Genomic DNA, 21,285 nt, shown 5'->3' with positions numbered 1-21,285 from the left:
ATAGACACAGTTTAACATGGATAATTGGTAAAGATATCACTGCCACCCTAATTATATAAATGTATATTTGCCTTTCTGAAAAGCATTAGACCCTTTGATCTTATTTGAGTTTTTGGAAGGGGTGACTAAAGTGGTTGTACTTCCTATCTCTTTGCTCTACACACCATCTCAGCAGATGGCGGTAATGCACCTTATGTTGGTCTGTCAACGGCCAATTAAACTCCTACTAGAAGAAGCTACACAATCCAACATCTCCAAGGGGTCTGTGGTCCTGGCATTAGAAAAAATATAATATGAATTGCCCCTTCGTATTTTCTTTTTAAGTCTGTTACTCATATGCTGATATGAGTCCAGATCAGAGGAAAAGTTATTTTTGTACATTTCTGAATATGATTAAACCACTATCTTCAATAGAATGCATTACATTTTTCTATTTTCCATTCATTTTTAATATTTAGATTTGTAAAATACAGTTTTGAAACTTAGTAGTAAAAATTATTGTTTTCATAACGTTTCATTTTGGGATAGTCAAATGAAACCTTGTAGATACTTAACTGTGGCTAGCACGAAGACCGGAGTCTCCGATCATTACATAGTCCAGTATCAATGGGGGTTCCATAATGCTTTTTGTAAATAATGTTACAACATTGTGGGTTGTGTTTGTTTTGTTGTGTGATCTGAAAGAGTTGTTTAAGTATACACTAATTTACTGGCATCTTGATCCATTTTATTCATGTTTCATCAGTCACCAGAGTGAAACAGTCTTGATAGTTGCTTCCCCCTGTGCTCTGTTGTGCCATTTTAATATTTGGGAAAGACGTGCTGATTTTCCAGTACTGTCATTAAATACTGAACTGTATGAAATGTGAGCATATGTGGAATAGTTTTTCTTTCAGCGCTAAACCTGAAGTATGTTTCAAGCTATATACATTAAAGATTAGCTAATTATTACCAAGGGTTGATTAACAAAATAACTTACATGTTTTATTTTTGCTTCTCTTGTACCAGTTTGTAAGTGTAACTCAGCAGGATAATTGCCAAATTCGGAATGAAGAGGAGGAAAATTCTCACAAGGTGGAGGAGGAAGGAGAGATAGTAATGGTGAAAGAGCACAGAGAGCTGGATCATACTGGACACATAGTTATAAAGGTAATGAGAGATTCATTTGCAATTGAAGCATTACAGAGGAAACAACAAGGGATATTTCACATTTATCCCTTGTCATTACAACTCTTGGATAAACCCTTGGATGTAATGTGGTCCCATTCTGGGTGTAATTAGACCTTGTGGCTAAATTTGTATTTTGACACACAATATATTCTTGTATATACACCATAATGCTGATTTATTATGACCTATGGTGTCAGATCAGTCTTAAAATGCACTTTCACAGTAGATAAAAATTAACAAAAAAAACAAGTCTGCAACTTACAAATGACGTGTTAAATATGTATTTTGTTTCAGTCTAATGCTTGACTTTAGTAAATCCGCTTTCTTTGTGAAACTATTTGAAAACTTCTCTCTCTAATTAGAGCTTCAATTGTAATCTAATTTCCTTTCCACGCTGCTGAGTGTTAGATTATTTTATCTCTAAAGCACTTTTCAATTTTTGATATATTAATGACAGCAAAGCAGAAGATTTTGTTGAATGGACAAGTAGTACTTTTAGAATGTACTATTGTCTGAGCCTTTAAACTGCTTAAATGTTATGGTTAATGTGGTGGTTTTAGTTGATGAAGTGGTTTAATTTGTTGCTGCTGCTATTTTGATTTACTTATGTAGCGCAAACGACTTGATCTGGAAAGTTTTTGCTATTTTTCCATGCAATTCTCTATTTCAAGTGTTCTTAAACTCTTCCAGGTCAGGACCTAATGGAAAGGTGGAGAAGAGGCAAATAAGAGGAAGAGCTAGAAAGACTAGGTTCTTGGAGGTAGTAGGAGGTTGGTGAAGGAAGAGGGTGGTTTGCTGCCACAGTTTCCTGCAGTATCAGTCTTTTGTAAGTTGTGCGGAGCTAGGAGGCGGCTGCATCAATGTGGCTTGCATACCCCTGAGATTTCCAGTCAAGTTTTCATCTTGGAACTATACAACTGCAAATCTTTAAAAAGGCAAAGACTTTCATTACTCTCCACTTTGACATTAGCTGGAAAGATGATGGGTTTGTGACACATTGATGAGAACCACTAATCAATTCTGTTTGTGGCATTATTAACCGAACGTAGGGAGGCCTGTTCATGGGTCTCTACAGATGCTGCATTTAGAGTTTGTGCAATGTTTCTGATTCCTTCTTGAAAAATAGAACCACATGCTCCCTTGCCGAACATGTAAAATATCTTTCCACACTACCATTTAGTAGCATTCTCAAAAGTACCATCTATGTTATTTCCTTTTAGAATAATGTTGCAATGATGTGCAGTCTTAATTTAATGATTTTAGTAACTCAATTTTCCACTGCCATGTGATACAGGTGTTTTAACTTGGGTTTTTTTTTGGACATATGCAATGATAAATTTTCATGTAGCTCAAGCTGCAGTGCCTTTGAATTCAGTTTAATACTTGTTCTTTTAAAACAAGATACAGTCTGTTCTTGCATTTGTACAGTACTTTTCAAACTTTAAAGGCGGAATAATTTTTTTAAAGTTTCACTCTTGGGATAGGGTTGTCAAGGCAAGCATTGATTGTCCTTAAATCATAAAGTGCATGGGCCAGCCAATGAAATGCTCATAAACTTGAGTAATCACTGTTGTAACACAAAGTTAATTGGCAGCCACACACATAAAAGTTGCTGGTGAACGCAGCAGGCCAGGCAGCATCTCTAGGAAGAGGTACAGTCGACGTTTCGGGCCGAGACTCTTCGTCAGAACTAACTGAAAGAAGAGCTAGTAAGAGATTTGAAAGTGGGAGGGGGAGGGGGAGATCCAAAATGATAGGAGAAGACAGGAGGGGGAGGGATGGAGCCAAGAGCTGGACAGGTGATTGGCAAAAGGGTTATGAGAGGATCATGGGACAGGAGGCCCAGGGAGAAAGAAAAGAAGGAGGGGGGAGAAGGCCCAAAGGATGGGCAAGGGGTATAGTGAGAGGGACAGAGGGAGAAAAAGGAGAGAGAGAGAGAAAGAATAGATATATAAAATAAATAAATAATGGATGGGGTATGAGGGGGAGGTGGGGCATTAGTGGAAGTTTGAGAAGTCAATGTTCATGCCATCAGGTTGGAGGCTACCCAGACGGAATATAAGGTGTTGTTCCTCCAACCTGAGTGTGGCTTCATCTTTACAGTAGAGGAGGCCATGGATAGACATGTCAGAATAGGAATGGGACATGGAATTAAAATGTGTGGCCACTGGGAGATCCTGCTTTATCTGGCGGATAGAGCGTAGGTGTTCAGCAAAACGATCTCCCAGTCTGCGTTGGGTCTTGCCAATGTATAGAAGGCCACATCGGGAGCACTGGACGCTGTATATCACCCCAGCCGACTCACAGGTGAAGTGTCGCCTCACCTGGAAGGACTGTTTGGGGCCCTGAATGGTAGTAAGGGAGGAAGTGTAAGGGCATGTGCAACACTTGTTCCGCTTACAAGGATAAGTGCCAGGAGGGAGATCAGTAGGGAGGGATGGGAGGGACGAATGGACAAGGGAGTTGCATAGGGAGCAATCCCTGTGGAATGCGGGGCGGGGGGGAGGGAAAGATGTGCTTAGTGGTGGGATCCCGTTGGAGGTGGTGGAAAGATGAAGCCACACTCAGGTTGGAGGAAGAACACCTTATATTCAGTCTGGGTAGCCTCCAACCTGATGGCATGAACATTGACTTCTTAAACTTCTGCTAATGCCCCACCTCCCCCTCGTACCCCATCCGTTATTTATTTATATACACACATTCTTTTTCTCTCTCTCCTTTTTCTCCCTCAGTCCCTCTCACTATACCCCTTGCCCATCCTCTGGGCTTTTTCCCCCCTCCCCCTTTTCTTTCTCCCACGGCCTCCGGTCCCATGATCCTCTCATATCCCCTTTGGCAATCTACTGTCCAGCTCTTGGCTCCATCCCTCCCCCTCCTGTCTTCTCCTATCATTTTGGATCTCCCCCTCCCCCTCCCACTTTCAAATCTCTTACTAGTTCTTCTTTCAGTTAGTCCTGACAAAGGGTCTCAGCCCGAAACGTCAACTGTACCTATTCCTAGAGAAGCTGCCTGGCCTGCTGCGTTCACCAGCAACTTTTATGTGTGTTGCTTGAAATTCCAGCATCTGCAGATTTCCTCGTGTCTGTAGTCACTGGGAATCAGTTTGAAATGTTGACGATTTATTCTCCTCTGCAGATGCTGCATGACTTGCTGACTTCCTCCAGAACTTTGTGTGTGTTGCTCAAGACTTCCAGCACCTGCAGAACCTGTGTGTGCGTGTGTGTGTGTGTGTGTGTGTGTGTGTGTGTGTGTGTGTGTGTGTGTGTGTGTCCATGTGCATGTTTAAACTACTTAATTCTGTGCTCTACTTTTAACCAATTCTTTTGTAGGTCGCATGAGTTGTACTCTTATGGGTGAATAATCATTTCAATGACTTTGAAGGTCTTGCTACGACCAAATTTTTAAAGGAATTTGAAGACAATTTAGAAACAGCGGTAAGCCAAATATGCACTGATTAAGATGATTATGACTGGACAATAGTTTTAAGTAAGCATGTCCTATTCCTGCAAGCATTTCAGTTTTTCAGTAATATCGTTCCCAAGTACAGAGTCTTCAATTGTGATAATTACAATGCTTTGGTGGCTGAAATAAACTGTTCAAGTACATTTTTTCATTTCCATTTTCATCACTGAAGACGTGTCCAAGTAGCAACAGGAGGTGTATTCTACACCAACCTCAGCAAGATTTCTGCTCTAAGGTTAACAGCTATCAATTGTGTTATTAAACTTAGCCCATCTCTAAACTGTAATTGATTATTTCTAATTGGATGATTTAATTAACCTATCTTAATTTTTAGCTTCATATTTTTTCTGCTTCTTTGTTCCCGTAGCCAGTGAACAATTTATATATAGCTGTATTATATTGATTGACATACATTTATAAAAATTAAGTGATTTATATACAATAAAAATCACCAAAGTGTTTCTCACAAATGTCAATTGTTCTTCCCAAAAGCATTATAAAGTATTCATAGAGACAAGTTTACATATGTGAGCTGAATTGTAAGATTTGGTACAGGGTGTATTGTACTTTTCAGAAAATGAAAGGAAATTTCAGATTGCTGAATATTGCTTTGTTGCTAAAGCCAAATGGTGACAGATAACTTTGCTAAACCCTTCCAAGGAGCACCCATTATACTTTAGTCTACTTGGCGGCAGTGAGAGAGGATTGGGCATCTTTGTGGAAAGTGTAGAGCCTGGTAGTAAAGCTGCTGAGGCTGGACTTAAACGAGATGACCAGGTAAAGAACATAGTATTTGAAAATACTGCTACTGTATTTGTAAGAGTAAAACAATTTGAATTCTGAGTTTTTTGTAAAAAATGGTATTTAATTATTGGACAAAGAGACTAAGTATAGTCCCCCTCATTTAAGCTGAACATGCTAGTTTGTGTTTACCATTCTGTTTGTTCAGTTCTAAAAATAAATTGCGTATTGGGTCTCAAGTAGCTGCTGAAACACTTGTTTATTTGGATTCTTGTTTGGTTAGAGATGAACTGTGACTATTTCTTTGGAATGTCAGAGCAATAATATAAAACTGACTAATATAAATCTGTACAAGAGATTGAACTTCTGCTTCTATCTTTGCCCCAAACCAAGCATTTTGCATCTGATTTTGAAGCTGTTTGCAGATAGCACATTTAATTTGCATTGCTGAGAAACTTCCTTAAAGCAACATTTCATGAGATATTCCACCTTTCCTTGGTCTCTCTCGTCACAACAAACTTTACAGTGTACTTGCTCTAATCCATTGGTCACGTATGCAAAGGGAGTTGATCTCAATCCAGATAATTATTGAGCAAGAGGGAGAGTCTGGGTCAGAGTGCTTATAAGTGAGAGGGAGAGCACAAACACAAGAAGAGAGTGATACAATAGAATATACACTCAGTGGCCACTTTATCAGTTACCCCAGTACACGAGCATGTTAATGGAAATATCTAACCAGCTAATCATGCAGCAGCAATGAGAATAGTGTGCTAGACAAAAACAAAATCCAGGGAGCAGCAGTTCTGTAGGTGAAAATGCCTTGTTCATGACAGAGGTCAGAGGGGGGATGGTTCAAACTCACAGGAAGGTGACAGTAACTCGAATAATGATGCGTTACAATGGTGATGTGCAGAGGAGCATCGCTGAACAGTAGTGGTTGTGATTAGTCTTGTGAACAGATGCAAACCTGTAGGAATGGAAAATGCTTTGATTCCTCTGCCTACTTTTAAAACAATGATAAATTGTTTACAGATTATGGAAGTCAATGGACAGAATTTTGAGAATAGCCAGTATACAAAAGCTCAAGAAATTCTGAGAATTAACACTCATCTATCCATCACAGTGAAAACTAACATATTTGGTAACTATGTTTAGACTTAAGCTGCCATTGAGAATTGTTGAGTCCATGATTGTAGGTCCTTTGAATATCAATTTGGAATTGTCCAATGGTACTTAATTTTTATTCATAAATCTGAAAACAATTCCACTTCAACTGTATTTGGGGTGAACCAAAGGACTATGATGCCAAAATAGTATATTTAAAATACAATTTCTGTTGTAGCTCGGTGGTAACATTCTTTCTTTAGATTCATAAAGTGATGCGTTCAAGCATTACTTTTGAAGCTTTAGCTTAAAATCGAAGCTGGCATTTCAGTACAATAATAAGAATGTGTTGGAACGTGGCCAAGTGGTTAAGGCGTCGGTCTAGTGATCTGAAGGTCGCTAGTTTGAGCCTCAGCTGAGGCAGCGTGTTGTGTCCTTGAGCAAGGCACTTAACCACACATTGCTCTGTAATGACACTGGTGCCAAGCTGTATCAGCCCTAGTGCCCTTCCCTTGGACGACAGCGGCGGTGTGGAGAGGGGAGACTTGCAACATGGGCAACTGGCGGTCTTGCCCAGGCCTGCGCATGGTCTCATGTGACTAACAGATGCCTATAAAAATAAGAATGCAGCATTAATGAGAAAAATGCTTCATTTGGAGAAGATGTTAAACTGAGGCCCCATCTATTAACTCAGAATCACTGTAAAATATCCCACAACAACTACCAAAAAATCTCAATGTCCTGGACAACTTTCATTCTTTAACTGAGAGTTTTTTTTAAAAAAATATCATTCTACTATTGCTATTTTTTTCACTTTTGTCTTCTAGTTTTTAAGGAACTCTTAAGCAGGTTGATGCAGGAGAAAAAGAATGGAGTTCCTCATGTTCCTAAAACCGCTGAAAAGAAAGGGGAATTGTTACTCACATCCAGATTTACACAGAGATTTAGAACAGATAAAAGTAACAAGAAAATGAAAGCCAACACAATGTCAGGCAGCTGAAACAAAATGGGAAAAATATTTGACAAAAGTTTCAGCATCTTGCCACCAAAGCCATTCAGGTAAGTGCAATGCTCAGCGAGATGAATTTTTGATTGAAGATTATCCAGTTCCTTTAATATATTCATGCTAAAAATCATTTGATCTTTTCATATGAATGAAATCAAGGAGTAATAGTAGAAAAAAGTTGGACTCAAGAGAAAGATCAGCCATAGTGTTATTTAGTAGGCACACGGGACAAAATAGCCTTCTCTGACTCTTAATTCTTATATTCTTAAATGCTGACAAATGTAAAGACCAGAGGCAACTGGTTTAGTAGAAGTAGCAGATTGAAATCCTGGGCTGCAGATTAACCTAGAAGCCCATAGAAATGGGTTATAAGTGATGATTTTAGATTTTGGAACTCCATAGAATCGGAGGTCATGCCAGATTGAATGGTAGAATTTGTGTAGCGACTTTTTTTCATATTTATTTGCCAGTTATAGCCATCCATATTGAAAGCAGCTGTTGATCGGGAGGTCTAAAGTGCTGAGTCTCAATTTGAGAGCAGAACACAATTAGAAAGGCTAGAACGAGTGCTGACTGGTGGCCGGATGAAAGAGTATGTCCCAGAGCAGGTGAGAGTATTGGAAGCCAGAGGGAAGATTGGAGCTTAAATTTGAATGGTGAGGCCAGAGAGGCTGGAAGCTTCGTGCGGTAGATTAGAAGAGTTGGACGGATCAGAAGTGTTGGATGGGGAAATGCATGGTCCCTATCAGAGGTTGCTGACGCGGATAAATAAGCATGGTAGGCAGAGTACAGCATGCGAATATGACTGGAGCAATTAATGCTGCTGGGGATTGATGGATAAGGATAATCTGTTTTGTTGTATCTTGTTAGAAGGAACAGTAGTTGATATTTTCTGTGGTTGAATGTTCACACATTCCAATTTCTGTCCTGTAATAACAATAACATGAACTTTATTCACAGAAATCTGAAATTTAAAATATCAGTAATTGTATTTGGGATTACTTGTTCATTGATAATGGCCATTTTTGCTTCTGGATTAATCTAGATAATTTAGAGGTTGTAACAGCAGATCGATGCAGTAGTATTCTGAGAAGTTACAAAACCCTGTAGGACAAGCTTCAAATCTTAAATGAAGCATCAGGTAAATAAACAGAATAGGGTGGTACATCTTAATATCCTATGTTCTCACCCACTTTGAAGTATTTTCATGAAATGCTTCCATGCATATGCTCTCAAGATTGAACTATTTATCTGAGAGTTTTTGGGAAATTAAATAAAATTTGGAAAAATATTCCCGGGGACTCAAAATGTAACAAAAAGACGACCACTTCTGTTTTCCACAGTTCACAATTGCGATACTGCTGGTGTGACAGGACTAAATTTCTGAAATGTGATCTCTGCTTTTCAAGTCTGTTAAGTGACATCATGGTATGAAAGCAAAGCTCATTCTTCAATTACACATGGATGCCAAATCAATTTAAATGCTGTAATTCTACATGTGTGTACGCTTTAAATTCCTCCATGTGTTCACTTGTTGGTTTCATTATAACATCTTATAAAAGAACTTCTGAATTTTCATGGTTCTGCTGCAAATGGTCATGAGAATTCTACAGTATTTTTCTTTTTGTTATCAAAACAAGCTGCAGTGTTTTTTTTAAATGAGTACTTCCATCAAATCCTTCTGTTTCCTTTGATTTGCTTGGCTACCTGTATCCAAGAGGACAAATGGATAAAATACTAGCTGTCTATGCTGGTTTCTAGCAGCAAGTAAAAGACACATTTTTCCTATCAGCTTAATAAAACAGAGGTTACAAGCTTCTATTATTCCAGTTTGATGCTTATTGGAGTGATTTTCTTGTGGTGGACCAAGACATCCATGTTCCTTTCTGTTATAATGTTCATTGTGTAACAGTATTATCCTGTATTGTGGATAGACTCCCGGCCAGAGGACAAACCTCAGAGTTGTATTCTGTATACGTACTTTGATAATAAATGTACTTTGAAGCTTTTGAGTCATCGCTAACATTACAGCAGCCTCTTGCTCATTGTTCACATGCACATAAGTGACCATCAGTGTGATTTGGTATGATTCACCTCAATAAAATCACGGTTCGTGCTTTTTTTGATAGATAACAAGGTGGTGTTACAATCTGGATATTTAAAAATATCTTCAAAGTGAACCTTGTTATTTATTTTTCCCAAATAAGGGTGAAATTAAATATTGCATTACTTACGTATTTTTTAGATAATTTGAACCTGAATCCTTTATTTATCCTGCTGAAGGGTCTCGGCCCAAAATGCTGACTATACTTTTTCCATAGATGCTTCCTGTCCTGCTGAGTTCCTCCAGCATTTTGTGTGTGTCGCTTGGATTTCCAGCATCTGCAGAGTTTCTCCTGTTTGTCCTTTGTTTATCCTTATTTCTCATTTCTTGATGATCTAAACCAGTCAGTCCTGCCTTTAACTGTTGATCTGTAAGACAGTTTCAATACTGTTGGTTATTATAATCATTTGTTATTTACTTTCTTGCTTAAGTCCATGACCCCTACTGGGTCATAGGCCACCGGCAGCAGCTCATCAGAGTCCTTTATGTTGGGCAAATCTTTCAATTGGTCCCCAGGTGTAGCCCATCTTCAGAGATCTTTCCTCTCTTTGGCACGAGATCTTTGGAGTTTCTGTAACACTAGATTTTTATGGGGAAGGGTTGCTAGCTCCATGGCCAACCCTCCTCCATTCACAGCCAGTTGTTTATCCATGTCTTTTGTATGCTTTTCGTAATGTAATTCATCTCATTATATTAAATGTTGTCTTCTTTCTGTGATTGCATAACCCATAAAGGGGACTATTTTGGTAAGATATTTAATTTATTAAAGGCTTTGCATACAAATCATTTAAAGGCCCAGTTGCTGGAAGCCATGTTTTTATACAATTTAGGAAAATAATTTTTCTTTTGTTCTAAGTTGAAGTTTTGTTCTTTTAAGTTGTCAAGCAGCAGAACTGCTGGAGGTGTCATCCATAATTTTGTACTTTTTTTGATTGACATCATGTGACATTCACTTGTGCTTTTGTAAAAGATAATCCATTACACTTCTGATATACAGACTTGGGTAGCATCACCCATTTCCATGTTTTGGCCCACTTCCACCAAAGTTTTAATATAAATTTGTGCTGTGATGTTATTCTGTATTGAACATACTGTATTTGTGAATGAAATAAGCGTCAATTGCATTCTGCTCTAACCTCATTCTCACGCATTTTAGTAACTGCTCTTAATAACAACTAAACAATGTCTGCCTGTGCTGTGTCATCCTTCATTTTTAAACATTTAGCATCATAGTGCTGTTTTCATTGACTCCCTAAAATATGCATCGTCCCTTTGGAGTTGAATGAGGGCAGACAAGTAACCTGGTTTCTGGCCTACTGCTAGTGTTGATCTGCAATCATTCATCAGAAGTACCCAAGAACAGCCCAGGGTGACTCTCACTTTGCTTTGCTTCACCCTCCTGTGTATGGCATTGCCTATGCCCAATAAATATTCTTCATTGTTGGCGTGATTGCATTGAAAGTGTGAAATATAGATATTTTTAGTAGTTTGAAAGTTGGACACTGAAGACTGCAGTTCTGTCCCATTAAGAATTATTGCTATTGTTATTATTTGTTGCATACAGCTTATCACAAACACCAATTTGTTTTATTCTTTCTTTAATGGTTCACAGTGATGCTGGAGTGAGCCAGTCTCAGGATGATAGCATCGTTGGAACAAGGCAGTTCAGGCACAGCGTTGCTATAATGCCATTCCCTGGAACTCTTTCTTCTAGCAGCCCTGACCTGTTGCAGCCTGCTACTAGTATGCTTGATTTTACAAATCCTGCAGTTAAGAAGAATCTATTGAGGATCCTTTATTTTACTTTTTCAATGACTTGTGCAATCTTTTTCAGTTTCTTTACTATAATCAGCTGTTATCATAGAAAATTTTGGTCTTGGTTTTCATAAGGATTTTTTAAAAAATCATAGCTTCAGCAATTTAGTTTCCTTAAAAATCTATGAAGAAATTATTTTTCCATAGTTGCTTGAGCTAAATACAATCTAGTAATAGTGATATATTTATTTCAGCCTTTGTGATTTAGTCAGATTGATTTCAATGTTTGAGCTCGAGTTCAAAATGTATAAATGTTGTTTTTGCATGATTTGATGATTTAATTTAACTTAAATTATTTCTAGAATATGTATCACCTTAAAATGATCTATATAGTCCACAAATAGTGTAACTTCTTTTTGTCTGTTCCTCTGTTTTGTACCCGTTTCATCTGCAGGTTATCATAGTGAATATTTTTGCTGTGTTTATTTTTAATGATTGTTTTCTTGTGTGATATATTTTGTTTGATGCAACAGCATGTATTTAATTAGAGGTTATAGATAATTGTGTTATTTTTATTTAGTTTTGTAGGGACAGAATTTTTAAAAACTATATATTTGATGGCATTGTGCTTTGTGTTACCAATGCACAGTACAATGAAGTGAAAGAGGAATTAACGTTCTCTGCCTAGTATCCTTTACCTCCCCTTCACCTGTTGAGTTGTTACTCTCAATCAACTTGCTGAGCAGAGCCACTAGGTTATCCTGGTAATTTTCCAAAAGAGATCATAGAAATCAGACAGAGTAATCTGAAATCTGGTCATGGATTCCATGGGGATGAACTGCAATATCATTGAAGTCTAGGACCAAATCAGCTGTCACTCTGTTACACAAAGTTTACGGCATTGTAAGGCCATGCTACACTGGAAATAAAATGCAATTACTTTATGATTAAATTTATAAGAACGCTTTTTTAATTTCCCCTAGAGAATTGATTAGTATATATTCCATAATGTAAATTCTCATTGTGGCAGCATTAAAAAATCATAATATCTAATCATTGTTAATTGAAATCTATTCTTGGGTCACTAATTGCTTTCCTATTTCATTTTTTCCCTTACCTTCAATATACAAATAGGAATTGTTTTAAAAAACAGAAAGCACACAGTTTGCAATTTTTAAAACTGATATTTTGTTTTAGTGAAGGTCTGGTATTGAGGATAAAACACCTTCCAAAACCAGACCGTGACAATACTTTGCTATGTGCTCTGTGATTCGAATATAGATTTGCCCTGTATTAAATCCATTTTTATGCTATTGTTATGCAGTCAGCACTATAGCAGTGTAAGATAGGACACATTGCATTGTTGCGCATCTGATGGCAATACTAAAATACAAAGCTGACACATAAAATAACCCAGAGAGGAAAACCTAATCCACTCTGGCACTGTAAGATGAGTTCACTTTATAGAAGTTTTTAAAATTACAATATTTCTAGTTTTTGAGAGATTTAAAACTAGGAGCTAGAGATACAAAATGATTTTTTAAAAAATAAGCAAGATAAACCTTCTCACACAGATAATTTCCATATAGTGGAATTAAGCAAGACGGAAACTATGTCAGTGCTTGAACTGATTTTTAAGTTGTTATTTAATGGAAAAAGGCAAAACCTCCACCTCAGCTGGTAGGATAGCCTAACCATTGATAGTATCCTCCTCCAGGCCAGCATTAAATTTCTTATTGCATTCAATCAATTTTGGAAGAGGACAACATTGATACCAGTTTCCTGAAAATTGTCCTTTATTCGAAAACCTGTTAAGGCAAAAGTTGTCTCGGAAGGCAGAAGAAAAACTTGGACATTTCCAAAGTTAACTCAGGAGCAAAATAACACTCTACCAACTCATGAGTATCCACACTTAGGTTGGAGGAACAACACCTTATATTCTGTTTGGGTAGCCTCCAATCTGATGGCATGAACATCGATTTCTCCAACTTCTGGTAATGCCTCTCCCCGCCCCCCTTTACCATCTCCCATCCCTTTTTCCCTCGATCACCTTATCTCCTTGTCTGCCCATTGCCTCCCTCTGGTGCTCCTCCCCTTTTTTCTTTCTTCCATGGCCTTCTGTCTCTTTCACTGATCAACTTCCTGGTTCTTTACTTCATCCCTCCCCCTCCAGGTTTCATCCATCACCTAATGTTTCTCTCTCCCCTCCCCCCATCTTTCAAATCTACAAATCTACACCTCAGCTTTTTTTCTCCAGTCCTGACGAAGGGCTTTGACCCGAAATGTTGATTGTACGTTTTCCATGGATGCTGCCTGGTCTGCTGAGGTCCTCCCGCATTTTGTTTATGTTGCTTGGATTTCCAGCATCTGCAGATTTTCTCTTGTTCATGAGTCTTCTTGTATTGTGACCGATAAAAATGAAGAAGCAACCTAGAAAGGTTCTCAGCACTTCGTGTCTCTGAATAGAACATGCAGAAACCATGTCTAGACTACTCACCCACCACTCTGTCTTGGAACTAGAAAAGTGTAACTTTTATGGTCAATTCCTATGGCTTTTCTGCTATAATTTCTCCTTTCTTTCGTGCTTCTTTACTGTATTTTGAATTTATCTGAAGTGTTGCACTTAATGCTCTGAATGTCGTCAGAGAAAAGGATCCACTGGTAAACAGTAATCATTGCACAATAGATTTGGCATTCAACTAGAAGATGAAAAACTTAGGTCTAAAACTACTGCATGAATAAAGGGAATTAGAGTGGAATGAAGGGAGAATTGGTTGAATAGAACTGGTAAATTGATTGGCAGATAAAACAATATATAAGCAGTAGTGGACACTAAAGTGGATAATTGAGGAGGAACGATTCTGAGAAATGGGGAATGATCAATCCATACCAAATGTAGGAAATTGAGGAAGGAGAAAATGTATAGCTAGCAAGAGTTGCAAGTAGGCAGTAAAGATTAGGATAAATTCAGACTCCAGCAAATAAGGCCAAAGAAAAGAAGAATGTAAATTGAGAACAAACTGAAAGAAATATTAGAAAGCTAACAATGAGGGTTTCTTTAAGTTCAAAGAAAGGCAGATAGAAGACTTAGACTAGGAAGGAAACAAATGTATTGTAGCCATTAAAATAGTAGTCAGGAAGCCAAGGTGTAAGAAGTATGCAAATAGTTTAACAGAGATACATTGGAAATTTTAAAAAAAATCTGCAGGTGCTGGAAACTTTAAAAAAACAGAAACATTCTGCAATACACACAGAATGCTGGAGGAACTCAGCTGGTCAAGCATCCCTGGAAATCAATAAACATCTGACGTTTTGGGCCAAGACCCTTTATCAAGTATATCTCCTCCCTAGTTACTGACAATTTACTTTAAAAACTTTACTAAAACAAAGGATTTTGCTTGAACTGGGGCTCAGCAAGAATTTCACTTGCTACAGAGGTGTATGGGGAATGCATTTGGAAACTTTCAAACCAAGTCCAGCCTATTAGTCTTAACCAATCTGTAACCAACCTATAAGTCTTTGTCATTGGGTCATGGGGTAAAACGAGCAGTGCTCGACATAGAATGGGAATAAAAAAACTCTTGAGCATCTGCCTTCTTCCATTTAACAACAATGGCCTTTCAGTGAAATACAGCTTCCGTCATAGAACTGAGGCACCGCGGTCGCGCAATGCTATTACTGCTCGGGTGTCACAGTTCAGAGTTCAATGCCTTTGGAGTTTGGATCTTTTATGTCCTCCCTGTGGAATGTGTGGGTTTTTTTCTGGGTGCTTCAGTTTCCTCCCACAGTACAAAGACCTACTGTTTGGTAGATTAATAGGACATTGTAAATGTTTCTGTGGTTAGACTAGGGTTAGATCAAGGGTTGCTGTGTGGTGCAGCTTGAAGGGCGGGAAGGCCTGTTCTGTACTCCATCTCAATAAATAAATACATAAAAGCAGAGAAACAAAGAGAGCTTTTAAAACACCAAATTTTAAAGTAATGCAATATTGTACAGGGGCTGGAAAAAGTTAAGGACCCAACAATGTTTACAAAACTTGGTTTGACCACACTTGGAATACTGTATACTGTTCAGGTCGCCACACTGCTGGAATGGGGTGGTAGCATTAAAAAGTGCAGAACACATTGAATAGCTTGGAAGGCTGTATTTAGGAGAAGAGATTAGATTGGCTGGATTTATTCCTTTTCTTTTTCTTTTTCCAATATTTTTAGTAAATTTTATAAAATTTCATATACACAAATACGGAATTCATGAGGATACTTAGTATAAATCAAAATAAGGTAGCACAATATGCACTATATATAAATCACACTGATACAATCATGGTATCCCATATTCATGATCAATCAAATAAAATAAATTGAATTATGAAATACAATAATATGGTTAATTATATTATTAAAAAAAATCTACACCCACTACCAAGACAAAGCTGGTTGGTAAAAAAAAATAAATTAAAAAGGAATTCTTTACCATATAGTGTTTTATAATAATAGCCCTGATCTATATTTTAATAACAATAACAATTCAAAGATTTTCAAAATAGTTCAGAAGGGGTCCCCATAGTGTTTGAAAATCTTGATTAGAATCAGAACTTGAACAATGAATCTTCTCCAAATTTAAACATGATATAACTTCGCATAACCATTGAGCATGTGTGGGGGGACAGGGCAACCTCCTTCCAATTAAGCAAGATCGCCCTCCTAGCCATAAGAGAAATAAAACCCAGTACCCGCAAATGAGAAGGCTCCAAAATTATAGCTCTTTCCTCAACAATACCAAATAAGGCAGTCAAAGGATTGAGCTTAAAATTAACTTTAAAAAGTACAGAAAAAGTTTGGAATATATCTTTCCAATATTTTTCAAGGCTTGAACATGACCAAAACATATGAATTAATGAAGCCTCTCCATTATTACATCTGTCACAATAAGGAGATATATCTGCAAAAAAACGAGAGAGCTTGTCTTTAGACATATGAGCCCTATGTACCACTTTAAATTGTAGGAGGGAATGACGAGCACATAATGATGAAGTATTAACCATTTTGAAAATAGCCCTCCAGGTCTCATCAGATAATGAAGTCTATAAATCCTTTTCCCAATCTTTTCTAATTTTGTCTAAAGGAGCCATTCTCAGTCCCAACTACAGACCATAAATATAAGATATTGAGCCATTATCAAAAGGTTTCAAATTAAAAATTACATCTATTATGTTCTTATCTGGGCTGGTAGGAAATATATGTAGTTTAGATCTTAAAAAATCTCTAATCTGTAGATATTGAGAAAAGTGGGTATTTGATAGGCTATATTTCACTGAGAGCTGCTCAAAAGAAGAAAGATCCCCTCCAACAAATAGATCCTGAAATAGTTTGATGCCTAATCTATCCTATTCTCTAAAAAACAAATCGGTCGTAGATGATTTAAAAATTTAGAAAAAATAGGACTAGAAAGGGAAAATCTCAATAAACTGAAATGTTTCCTAAACTGTAGCCAGATCCTCAAAGTGTGTTTAACCACCAAACTGTCAGTTAATTTATTTAAAGATAAAGGAAGAGAGGAACCAAGAAGAGAAATTAGAAAATTTCGTAACAGAGTTGCCTTCCAAAAAGACCCATTTGGACAATCCTCACAAATTAATATAATATAACCAGAACGTAAGATTTTGTATGTTAATTGCCCAATAATACAACCTAAAATTGGGTAGAGCAAGGCCTCCATTCTTTTTTAATTTTTTGAAGGTGGGCTTTATTTAATTGGGGTTTTCTGTTCTTCCATTATAGGAAGAAAGAACCGAATCTAAAGAATCAAAAAAAAGACTTAGGTATAAAAACAGGTACGGCTTGAAAAAGGTATATAAATTTAGGTAAAATATTCATTTTAATAGAATTAATCGACCAATGAATGATAAAGAGAGAAGCGACCAATTAGAAGGTGTCTTTTTCACATAATTCATTAAGGTTAGAGGATTTATTCTCACTGGAATGTAGCAGGCTGAAGGTTTATCTTACAGATGTTTACAAAGATAAAACAGAGTCAAAATAATTTTTCTCAGGGTAGGAGGGTCAATTTTTTCGCGCATGAGTTCAGATGTGATTTTTTCACACACGAGTTTTATATTAACGTATTTTTACAAGAATTGAATGAGGGTACAAGAGTCGTATGGCGTATCTGAACTCATGAGTGAAAAAATTGATGCATGGAATGTAAAAGGTTGGCCACCCCTGGTCTAGAACAAGAGGACACAGGATCAAGGTGAGGGGGAAGGGAGAAATGTAAAAGATAATCTGAAGGAAAAGTTTTTTCTCACAGTGAAGTGACTATCTGGAATGAGTTTGAGGAGGTGGTGGAGGGAGAGAAAATTACAAAGTTTAAAAGACATTTAGAGAAATACTTAAAGGCATTAAGGAATGTGAGATTAAGGCCTAATGTGGCAAATGGGATTAGCATAGGTAGGTGTCATGGTTGGTAAAACTAAAAGGCCAAGAGTTAAACCAAAATGGCCTGTTTCTCTCTTGTATGTTTCTAGGATTCTGGGAACAGTGATCATTGAACAAGGTTTAACGTAGGGCAGAATGACTTCAAGTTTAGGAACAGATACAAGAAAGGCCACTGACTCAACTGATCAAGGCTCAACTGATTTGCCAACCACTTAATTTGTCTCTTTTCCTGGTCTGTCCTTTTTATATCTATTAGCATTCTGACCTGGTTGACTTTGCAAAGGTCATTGACCTGGACACTAATTCTCTATCTGTTTCTCTAGATGTTGTCTAATTTACTGAGTAATTGAAACAAAAACAAAGTGCTGACTACATCAGGAATGATGATTTGTATCATCTGCTTTGTATCATAACAGTAAAAGCAGGCATTGATAACAGTGGTCAATTCAGAATCAGAATCAGGTTTATTATCACTGGCATGTAACGTGAAATTTGTTAATTTAGCAGCAGCAGTTTAATGCAATACATAATCTAGCAGAGAGAGAAAAAATAATAAATAAAATAAAACATAATAAATAAACAAGTAAATCAATTACGTATATTGAATAGATTATTAAAAATGTACAAAAACAGAAATACTGTATATTAAATAAAGTGAGGTAGTGCCCAAGGGTTCAATGTCCATTCAGGAATCGGATGGCAGAGGGAAAAAAGTTGTTCCTGCATTACTGAGTGTGTGCCTTCAGGCTTCTGTACCTCCTACCTGATGGTAACAGTGAGAAAAGGGCATGTCCTGGGTGCTGGAGGTCTTTAATAATGGACATTGCCTTTCTGAGACACCACTCCCTGAAGATGTCCTGGATACTTTGTAGGCTAGTGCCCATGATGGAGCTGACTAGATTTACAACCTTCTGCAGCTTCTTCCAGTCCTGTGCAGTAGCCCCTCCATACCAGACAGTGATGCAGCCTGTCAAAATGCTCTCCATGATACAATTATTATCAGATAATGAATGAATTTTTAGAAAGAAAAGTTGTAATAATTGCTAAGCTTGCTTTACTCTTCATAAGTATTCAGACTGAAAAAATGTGTGAGGTGTTATTTCAGGAAGATCAAGGGCGAGGCTTCTCAGCTTCATCATTTTCATAAACACTCGGGCTTGGTATTCACAATATAGTTTCCAAACTTGTGGACACCATCCTCCACAGCACCACAGAGGAGGACTGTGAAAGGAAGATATTAATAAACTTTCAGAATGTTCATATATTGGCAAACATTTTTCTTCATGAAAGAGTGATATCTGTTTTGATAGAGGGCATGAGAGTGCATACTCCTTGGAAAATACCTGCCAAACTGGGGGATCAATGAAACAACTGCATTAATTACTAAAAGATAGTGCTGCAGGTTTATAAAGCCATTTTAAAGGGTGAAAAGGGAATCAAATACCGAAGGTGGTTTCACATATGATAGAATTGAAAAGCGCATATGCTATGTGAAGCTTGCATCATACCTTTATTTGGCTATGCTTCAAGTATGGTTTATTGTTTTGGTCTGTATCGCCTGGACAGGTTAAAGCAAAAGGGGCAATAAATACCAACATGATAAAACTGAGAGAAAATACAAATCTGGAAAGGTTAAACAGTTTTGAGGACCATTCCCTTTTTAAAAAAAGACACAAAACCAGTGGGCATTCTGAAGCAATTATTAAGATGGTGCAGGAGTTTGAGAGGATAGGTTTGAAAATGTTTGTACTGAAACAGTGGCATTAAATCTGTAAGTCTTAATAACTCGGTAGCAATTTCTGGAGATATTTGTTACCTAAAGATTCATTCGAACATGTAACTCAATGTCCTCAGTGTTTGCAAAGAATAGTATAAATGCATTCAATGGCAGCCAAGTAAGTGGAGGGGAGAAAGTAAGGGAAAGATATTGATTAAGTTAGATAAAGATGAATGGGAAACTACTCACTTGGAGCATAAACCACGGAATGTACCTGTTTGACCAATAGGCTTGTGTTTGTACTGTAAATAACATCATACTTTGTAATTAATGCATCTCAGATTTTAAAAATCTGCATGATAATGTATTTATTCAGTGTTACTTTTTTGAAAAACCAAATATATAAATATTCCAAAGGTTTTCATTATCTTTTTTTATTTTTCAGTGGGTTAAATCTTGCACCGGTTGCACATCTTAGAGGCACTTGAGAAAAGCTTCCAAGCAAGTATGAAAAGCTGCTACAAGACCTTCAAGGTCTCTTTGATCCCTCGAGAAAACATGGCAAAATACAGAAATGTTTTCAGCAGTCAGAGTCTGCAGCCACCATCATTCCACTGTTCCCTGTAGTCAAAAAAGATCTCACTTTTCTGCACGAAGGTATTCCTTTATTCAAGTCAGAATTGCTCATGTAGATAATTCACAGCATGCGATCAACTGCTTGTTAAGTGTTTAACTCTTGCAGTGGCATCCTCAGCCTTTGTGTGACAATGTGGAGTTTCCATTATTCTCAGGATGCTGATTAAACCACTGGTCACATACTAATTTTCTAACTGTGTGGGTTTGTTTATTCAGAGAGGTGAGGGTTAGGCTGCCAGTCACAACTCTGTCAAATGCTGGAAAATATGAGTGACCTTCACAACTTGGTGAGCATGACACCCATGACACTAGAATTTAAATACAAAGAGAAACACTTTTTTGAGGTTATGGGTGTATCAAATTTTTGAAGCAAACTGTGCAGTTGTCAGGTAGATGAAACTTGACAGATTTGTTTTTGTTTGATAGCTGTATAAATTTACCTAACAGGGTGATGGTTAACCTAATAGGGCAATGTTTAACCTAATAGCTACAAATTTGTTGTATGTCTTCTGCAAAATGTTTGTTCAGCAGAGCAAGAATTTCACGTGACATGAAATGAATCAAATCCAGGAAGTCTATTTTTTCTGTTTTTATGTGATATATTTTGCACAAAATAATTCAGTTAATTGTCTCTAGTTGATATAATTGCAATTGTTCAATGTGTCAACATTCCGATTGTTCTAAAAATCCTAAACACATTAAAATATTCTGACCTCAGTAATATATATATATTCAACTAAATTAAGTATTTTGTGATCAATAGCACTTGACTTTTTTTGGGATTAGGATTAACTAGAGTTTTTGGGATCTGTTGTTGATCTGGATTATTTAATCAATTGCTGTTATGAAGTTCATCATATTTTAGGCTTGCATTTTACAGGTACTGACAGTTTTTCAATTGAAACAGGCTGCTTTCCAAATTTCCATTAGCAAACATTCCCTTTATGTCTTTCATTAATACAAAATCCCTGTGGCATTTTAGACCATGAGCAGAAGCATGCCATTCGGCCCATTGAGTCTGCCCCAGTTTTTAAACTTGTTTACTAAGGAGAAATGAGCAATACTACAAAATAATAATTCTTTTCACCAGAATACTTCATCGTCATGGTCATCCCAGAACTCTACCTTCAGTCATCAATTTGCTTGGTGCAAT

General features: G+C 37.2%; 1 pseudogene; it reads left to right on the top strand.

Moving 5' to 3' along the window:
• Positions 1–21,285, top strand: part of LOC140200976 (rap guanine nucleotide exchange factor 6-like) — a 39,137-nt pseudogene that overhangs the window by 878 nt on the left and 16,974 nt on the right.

Source organism: Mobula birostris, chromosome 7, assembly GCF_030028105.1.
Source record: "Mobula birostris isolate sMobBir1 chromosome 7, sMobBir1.hap1, whole genome shotgun sequence".
Taxonomy (NCBI): Eukaryota; Metazoa; Chordata; class Chondrichthyes; order Myliobatiformes; family Myliobatidae; genus Mobula; species Mobula birostris.
Note: the sequence above shows the minus strand (reverse complement) of the source record. Positions and strands in the feature narration are given on the sequence as shown.